Source organism: Mustela nigripes, chromosome 3 (assembly GCF_022355385.1).
Source record: "Mustela nigripes isolate SB6536 chromosome 3, MUSNIG.SB6536, whole genome shotgun sequence".
NCBI lineage: Eukaryota > Metazoa > Chordata > Mammalia > Carnivora > Mustelidae > Mustela > Mustela nigripes.
In genome coordinates, this window is record NC_081559.1 from 153,232,857 (window position 1) to 153,241,907 (window position 9,051).

Genomic DNA, 9,051 nt, shown 5'->3' on the forward strand with positions numbered 1-9,051 from the left:
AGAGAGAAATCACAAGTAGATGGAGAGGCAGGCTGAAAGAGAGAGAGGAAGAAGCAGGCTCCCTGCCCAGCAGGGAGCCTGATGTGGGACTCGATCCCAGGACCCTGGGATCATGACCTGAGCTGAAGGCAGCGGCTTAACCCACTGAGCCACCCATGCGCCCCAGGAGGAACTTTTTATTTCCCAGTAATATCACATTTGTAGAATAACGTAAGGGAAGTGTATCAGTTTGCTTTGCTGCTGTAACAAATTACCAACAATTTAGTGGCTTAAAACGGTGCAAATAGGATAGTGTAGCTTTTTGTTCACTAGTTGTGAGTGTGTACACTCTGCTTTTATAGACAGCACACAATACATTCTTTTCAAATTAAAAAAAATTAAAACTATTATTATCTTACAGTTCTGAAGGTCAGAAGTCCAAAATGGTTCTTACTAGGCTAAAACTGAGCTGCTTGGTTCCTCCATGGAGGCTCCAGGGGAGAATCTATTTTCTCACCTTTTCTAGTAGAGAGCACCTAGAAAACACCCACATGCCTTCACTCTTCACTCGTGTCCTTTTCCTCCAGCTGCAAAACCAGCATGTTCAAATCTGACTCTGCCTCTCCTGCTTTTATCCACATATAAGGACTCTTGTGATTATATACATGGAAATTCTTTCCATCTCAATATTCTTAACTTAATCACATTTGCAAAGTCCCATTTGTCATGTAAGGTAACATATACCCAGGGATTTAGGATATCGTGTGCCCCTATTCTACCTTCCTCAGAAGGACTTCTCCACACCATAACACAGAGGCAAATCCTGTTAGTGGTTCCTTAGCTGAATCTTAAACTGAGTCTAGTATTGCAGACAAAAATCTCAATTCTTAACTAAATTCCTGACTACTTTGTATTAGCAATGCCAAACAAACAAAAACTAAAAGAAAGTAAAATACATGAAAACAAAAGTAGTACTCTTTATTGCATATAAAATACATAATCCCTTGTAGAAATACCATTAACTTCAACTCAGAGTAACAATCAGAGATAAATAGGTAACCTTTAGTTGGGCTGACACAAGAAAGACCTGCGTTTTTATGTGATTTACTCTTTGTTTCTAGAAGTAGAAAATATCTCTTAAAGATATTGATATGTATTCCCATTTAGGAAAAATTGATAAAAATAGAACATAAAAGCTCTAAACAGTCTACCTTTAAGTTTTCTCCTATTTCTAATGAGCCAGAGGATTAGAACATAAATCTATACAAAATGCTTCCCAGGATTAGTAAAATAACATAAAAGTTTTAAATATTTGAAATTCTTTCATTACAATAATATTAGAGAGAGTTTCAGATTCAACCACTGCTTGATTTGTTTACTCTGAATGGCTATTCTTATCATCTGCCCTTTACTTCAATCATAAAAATCACTCATTGATTGATTATTTTGCACCAAGCACCATCCTATGTGTGGGGACATATAAATGTCCCTGGGGGCCCCTGGATAGCTCAGTTGGTTAAGCATCCAAATCTTGATTTCGGCACAGGTCATGATCTCAGGGCTGTGAGATGGAGCCCCTGTTTGGCCACAAGCTCAGCAGGGAGTCTGCTTGAGGATTCTCTCTCTCCCTTTCTCTCTGTCCCTCCTCACCCCGATTTTCTCTCAAATAAATAAATAAATTATAAATGAATAAAGCATGACTTCTAATTTTGAGGGGTTTACAATTGAGTGTGACATACCCTTAGAAAATTAAACCACTTCTGCACTAATGGATATATGAAGAAAACACCATGAAAACACAGTTAAGGGATGCTCTAATTCTTTTTTTTTAAAAATCTATTTATTTATTTGAGAGAGAGAGAGCATGTGAGTGAGGGGAGAGGCAGAGGGAAAGGAAGAGGGAGAGAAGCAGACTCCTCACTGAGACAGAGCCCAACAGGGCTCCATCTCACCACCCAGGATCACGATCTGAGCTGAAATCAAGAGTCAGTTGCTGACTTTTGAGCCAGCCTGGTGCCCCAGGGAATATCTAATTCTTAAGCAGTCACACCTTAGAAAATAATGTACTTAGTCTCAGCTAAAAATGCTATTACTAATAAGGGAAAAGAACAGTGAATAGAATGGCATCTAGGGCGCCTGGGTGGCTCAGTGGGTTAAGCCGCTGCCTTCGGCTCGGGTCATGATCTCAGGGTCCTGGGATCGAGTCCCGCATCGGGCTCTCTGCTCAGCGGAGAGCCTGCTTCCCTCTCTCTCTGGCTGCCTCTCCGTCTACTTGTGATTTCTCTCTGTCAAATTAATAAATAAAATCTTTAAAAAAAAAAAAAAGAATGGCATCTAGATGTATTAGCAAGTAATGGAATAAAGGAATATTGAGGACTGGAAAATGATATGAGCCACAGATTGCACTAAAATCATTGTTATTGATATCAATATTTTGATTACTAATCTTATCTCTTTGGAGAAAATAAAATTGCTTCTTGGAGCAACAGATTGCTTTTCCAAATGGTTTTTTACTAATACCAATCTGGACAAGTGAAAGAATTTATCTTCCAGGACTGAATTTAACTTCCATGTTTAATTTGAACAAATATGAACTGCTTATTGGGAAATGAATTTCTTGGTGTAGGTAGTTGCATGCTTGTCTTTTACAAATTTGCTGTGGAAATTCCAAGCTAAATGTGCTTTAAAATGCACCATTACTCAAAAGCCTATAAGAGTGCTCCTACATTTAAACAAAATACGCATGAAGAAGTTTACACTTGGAGAGGTAAGGAATTGTAGTAATGTTACTCTTACTATTGGAAAATTCTCTGTGTCTTCTCTACAAAGAACATACCAAGTCTACTAAACAAGACTGGCAGCAATCATTTATAACCACAAGAACTATTAACTAAATGAGAGAAAACACAAAACACAGAACAAACTTGTTTAGAAAGCCAGCTGAGGAAAGTAAGTACAGATGACGGATGGATAGGCAGGCAGATGTAGAGGATAGATATGCAGATGACAGGTAGGTAGGCAAGTGGAGAGGTAGGTAGACAAGTTATATAAATGTAGAAACCAGCCATGAAGTTAAAAAAAAAAAAAAAAGGTAAAATTTCCTGTTCTAAAAATCCAACCTCAAGTGAGCCTACTAATTTTTCAAAAACTTAATTATTTTATTGTATTATTTTAATAACATTTTCTATTTTTTCTATTATTATAGAAGAATTTTAATATTTGGAAAATGGAGAGAGGACAGACTGTAGAAACCCCCTTAATCTCGGGGCACCTGGGTGCCTCAGTTAAGCTCTGCCTTCAGCTCAGGTCATGATTTCAGGGTCCTGGGATGGAACCCAGCATTGGGCTCCCTATTTGGCAGGGAGCCTGCTTCTCCTGCTCCCTCTGCTGCTCCTCCTGGTTGTGTTCTCTCACTCTGTCAAATAAATAGACAAAAATCTTAACAACAACAACAAAAAAAAAAAAACCACAAAAAAAGAAAACTCCCTTAACCTCATTACCCAGTTATGTCCACTCAGAATATTTATCTGTATATTCTTCATTACTTGTCTATGCAAACATAAATTATACATAGACAAAATTAAAGTCCTTCTGTAAACTTTGTTTTGTAAATTTTTCTTTTTAAAAATGTTATATTTCTCACGTCTTTAAGTAGATTTCAAAAATATAACATTAATAACTATATACTTTTTTAAAAATTTTATTTATTTATTTGACACAGAGAGAGAGAAATCACAGGTAGGCAGAGAGGCAGGCAGAGAGAGAGGAGGAAGCAGGCTCCCCACTGAACAGAGAGCCAATGCAGGGCTCAATCCCAGGACCCTGGGATCATGACCTGAGCCAAAGGCAGAGGCTTTAACCCACTGAGCCACCCAGGCGCCCTGTGCTTTATATCTTTTTGTGGATATCCCATGATTTATTTACCTAATTTCTTAGTATTGGACAATAGTATTATTTCCATTTTTTGCTATTAAAAATGTTGTAATAAATAAATTGCAATGATTATATAAAATTTAGTTCTTCAGTATAAAATGTCTATTAGTAAAAGTGGAATTGCTGGTGCCTGGGTGGCTCAGTGGGTTAAGCCTCTGCCTTCAGCTCAGGTCATGATCTCAGGGTCCTGGGATCAAGTCCCACATTGGGGTCTCTGCTTGGTGGGGAGCCTGCTTCCTCTCTCTCTCTTTTTGCCTGCCTCTCTGCTTACTTGTGATCCCTGTCAAATAAATAAAATCTTAAAAAAAAAATAGGGCTCTAAAAAGGTGTCAATTTGTTTATTCTAGTCTTCCTCACAACAAATGTAATACATAAGAACTTGTGTACCCTTTTTGTTTACATAACTTCAATAATTCTATATGCATTTTTCTATATCTTGTTTTTACCTAATCATTTTTTTGGAAGATCTTTCCATATCAACCTATAAAGATCAGTTTCACTCTTTTTACTTTTTATTTTTTTTTTAAGATTTTGTTTATTCAATTGACAGACAGAGTTCACAAGTAGGCAGAGAGAGAAAGAGGAGGAAGCAGGCTCCCCATTAAGCAGAGAGCCTGACGTGGGACTCGATCCCAGGACTCTGGGATCATGACCTGAGCCGAAGGCAAAGGCAACCCACTGAGCCACCCAGGCACCTTTGTTTCACACTTTTTAGATTAGCATTTATTTTCATTACATGAATTTCCAAACCTTGATTTATCCCATGCCATCATGAACAAGTACTTTTGGGAGGGCACAGAAATTCACCATCAGGCAGAAGATGGGAACTAGTGTGAAAACCAGTATCAGAGAGGCACTTACCTCCCAGAGAGAAATAGGAGTCTATTGGATGAAAAAATAAAAGTATAAGGGAAATGGTGGTAGGGTGGGGGGCATGTGTGGAGAAGATAAGTAAGAATAAGGAAAAGGGGAAAAAAAAGTGAGAGAGAAGACATACAATGAGGTAGCCATGTCAAGGCAGCAAAGAAGGACCAGAAAAGAAAAGGAAGGGAAAGCTGGCAACAAAAGAGGAATGTCTGTCTATTATCATTATAATTTTACAATTCATAGTTTAAAATATGCTGTGCATACAGACTCTCATTTCACAGTAAACCTGTGCAACAAATAAGTAGGACAGTTATTACTATTGAGCCATATGACGTCAAAGCCTCAATTTCTTATGAAATATCTGTATCCTTCCTTTTTAAAAAAAATTTTTTTTCTTTTTCTTTTTTTAAAAATTTATCTGTAGTAATCTCTACACCCATTGTGGGGCTCAAACTCATGACCCCAAGGTCAAGAGCTGCATGCACTTCCAACTGAGACAGGCTGGTGCCCCATCCATGCTTTCTAAACCACAACTCAGACTTGTTTGGCTTTGAGGCATCCTAGGAAATAGCAATTAGTTGGAAAAGGAAAGGTGAGATGTCAGAAGCAAGAATAAAGAATTGATAGGAGCATAGGGCAGGCTGTAGGAGCAGGTCAGCACCATCCAAGTGGTCAGGGAAAACTGAAGCATGTTCCAGATCAAATCAGTACTCAAGGACTTCTGATCTAGCTGTTGAAGCACAGCAGCAAGGGAAGCTAGAAGGAACTGAAAATCAACATCAGGAGAGCAGTGATCCAGCTGATGAAGAGTTAGGAGGCACAGGTCTAACCTCTGGATAAAGGGCTGGCTAGCATTGGCTTAACAGGTTGATGGGTGTCAATGAAATAGGTTTATGTTGAAAGAGAGGCTGCCAGGTCACCGCAGAAATCAGAAGCTAGGGGCAAGTGGGGCCATCATCCACTCATGGGAATGGACAAATATAGGGAAAGGCTGCACCTTAGAGGACATAGGTCTATAAGCTCGGAGTCTGAAAGCAGACACCAGATGGTATCTTTTTTTTTTTTTTTTTTTTAAGATTTTATTTTTAAGAAATCTCTACACCCAATGTGGGGCTCAAACTTACAACTCTGAGATCAAGAGTCGTATGCTCCACTGACTAAACCAGCCAGGTGCCCCCAGATGATATTTTTATCATGCTCTGTGGATAATAGGGATTTTGATCTATTTCCTGTCCAGATCAGGAATAGCAAGATACAAAAATGAGCCAACCGGGAAAGCCAGGGGATGGCATACTTTATTTCTGACTCGAGTGACATTTCTTAACAGTAAGGTGTGTTATCTCTGATTATGATTATAGCTAATATTGTTTAATGAGGGCTTACTGCTTTATGTGAATTGTCCCAGTGTATCCTCAAAGCCATCCTTGAAGGGTGTACTACCATTACATACATTTTACTGACGCAGACAGTGGAGGTCTAAGAGATCATGTTGCTCACTCATCCTATTTATTACTAGCCTTAAGCATTAGAACTGGAATCTCAACCCAAGTCATCTAATCCCAAACCCTTCGATTTTAAACATAACTGCTTCCCTTATAGAGAGATTGCACATGTTGAGAAATATGGAGCCATATCCAGAGGCAAGTATCTATTACAATCCTTTAACTTGGTTATTTTTAGCCATAGTCTGCCAAAGTCCACCTTTTTAAATTCTATGAGGTTAATCTGCTCTTCAGTCTGAAAATTCAACCATCTACTTCGATTTTACATTCCCACTCTGTCTTCATTCACCCTAAGATGAACTGCATGTGGTCACACATCTTAGCTGCTTTCTTTTTCTTTGTCTTCTTCTCCCAAATGTTTTAACCTATTATTTGATCCATTTATTTCAGTCTCTCCTTATGGAGCATTAACATAATAAAGATGCTTGTCATCACTAAACACAACTTTTGAAAATAGCTCTTAGAATTAAATTGGATTATGTTTAATACAATTACCTTCTTTTTCCCCTCTAGGGTTAATTACAGGCTTTTTTTTTTTTTAATTTTAGAAGTATACATTACAATCTCTTTATTGTTTTTAAGCAATGCAGAATTTCACTGCTGAATTTCAAGTTTTAAAAGTAAGATGATCCTTCAGTTCTAAGAACTTCAGGAACTACCAAAATAGTTCTCTTTCAACCACTGCAAACTTCCAGGAGCTTTTATGTAGTATTAATTATATTCCATGTTGTTTCTTTAATTAAAAATTAAAGTCTCTATTCTAATAACTGTAAATTTTGGGAGGGAGTATTTTAGGCAAAACTATTTTATTAAACTTTTTTTGGAATAAGGAGAGAATTTCTGTCAGGCAAAAAGTCAGTCTAGAAGTTTACTTTGATTACCTTACTAATGGTAGGTGAGGGTTTACAGGAATACTGTTTAGATGGAAAGCATCAGGAGAAATCAGAAAGCTGCTCTTCATGAATAAAAGCAAAGACATGTTTTTCCCTCTGACCCGGAGATGGGAAGAGTTAAAAAAAAAAAAAAAAAAAAAAAAAAAGTTGAAGAGATAAAAGCCAAAAAGAGAGAACGGAGCTAGAAAGACCAGTGATTTTGCATGAACTAGCAGTAACAAGATAGGAAACAACTAAAACAAAAAACAAAAAAACTTTTACAATATCAGCAGAGCAAAAAGTATACAAAAATTAATCTCATAAAGCAGTACCTAAGAGCCTAAGATCCTTAATAACAAAATATTAAAACTGTATTAAAGAGGGGTGCCTGGCTGGCTCAGTTGGTCCAGCTTGCAACTCTTGATCTTGGGGTTGTAGGATCAAGCCCCACACTGGGTATAGAGATTAGTTAAAAATAAAATCTTTAGGGGCACCTGGGTAGCTCAGATGGTTAAGCATCTGTGTCTTGATTTTGGCTCAGGTCATGATCCCAGGGTTGTGAGATAAAACCCCCAGTAAGGATCCATACCCTTGAAAGCTGTTTAAGATTCTCTCTCCCTCTGCCCCTCCCCTACTCTAAAAGAGAAAAAATAAAATCTTTAAAAAAAATCTTTGGGGTGCCTGAGTGGCTCAGTGGGTTAAAGCCTCTGCCTTCGGCTCAGGTCATGATCCCAGGATCCTGGGATCAAGCCCCACATCAGGCTCTCTGCTCAGCAGGGAGCCTGCTTCCTCCTCTCTCTGTCTACTTGTGATCTCTGTCTGTCAAATAAATAAATAAAATCTTTAAAAAAATCTTCAAGAAAATGTAATGAAGAGCATTTATTTTTTTATCATATTGATTTTGCATTTAATTTTTTTATTATGTTCGGTTAGCCACTGTATGGTACATAATTAGTCCTTGATACAGTTTCAGTGATTCATTTAAAAGGGCCAAAACAACTGTGTAGAAAAAGAAATGCCATGGTGAGAAGCTTGTTAGGAGTTAGGGTAAAAGTGAGTGTGTGACTAGAAAGGGGCAGTACAAGGAATTTTCTGAGGTGATGGAACAGTTCTGTGCCCTGATTGTGGTGGTGGTCACATGACTCTATACATGTAGCACATTTCATAGACTTCTACCACAAACACACAAACAGAGTGCTCATAGGACTAGTGAAACCCAAATAAGATCTATGGTTAATGGTATATTATCAATGGCACTTTCCTGCTTTTGATAAAATACTAAAAGCTGACTAAAAGGTACATAAGAATTCTGTTATTTCTGCCACTTCTGGGTCTAAAGTTAAATCAAAATATAAAGTTTTTTTTAAAGATTTTATTTATTTATTTATTTAACAGAGAGAGAGATCACAAGTAGGCAGAGAGGCAGGCAGAGAGAGAGAGAGATGAGGAAGCAGACTCCCCGCTGAGCAGAGAGCCCGACGCGCGGGACTCGATCCCAGGACCCCGAGATCATGACATGAGCCGAAGGCAGCGGCTTAACCCACTGAGCCACCCAGGCGCCCCAAAATATAAAGTTTTTTAAAAGTCACATTCTAAGACTCATGAGTCAAAGAGCTCAATGGAGAAACTAGAAAGTAGTTGGAATTGAAAAAAAAAAAAAGGTAAGATACACAGTATGGTAACTATAGTTAGTAGTACTGTGTTGTATGATTTGAAATTTGCTGAGTTCATTTTAAGCAATCTCAATACACACACACACTCACACATACACACACAAAAAATTTAAGTATGTGAGGTGATGGATGTGTTAATTAACCTGATTGTGGTAATCATTTCACAATGTATGCATATATCAAATCATTATGCCATGCGCTTTAAATACGTACAATTTTAGGGGC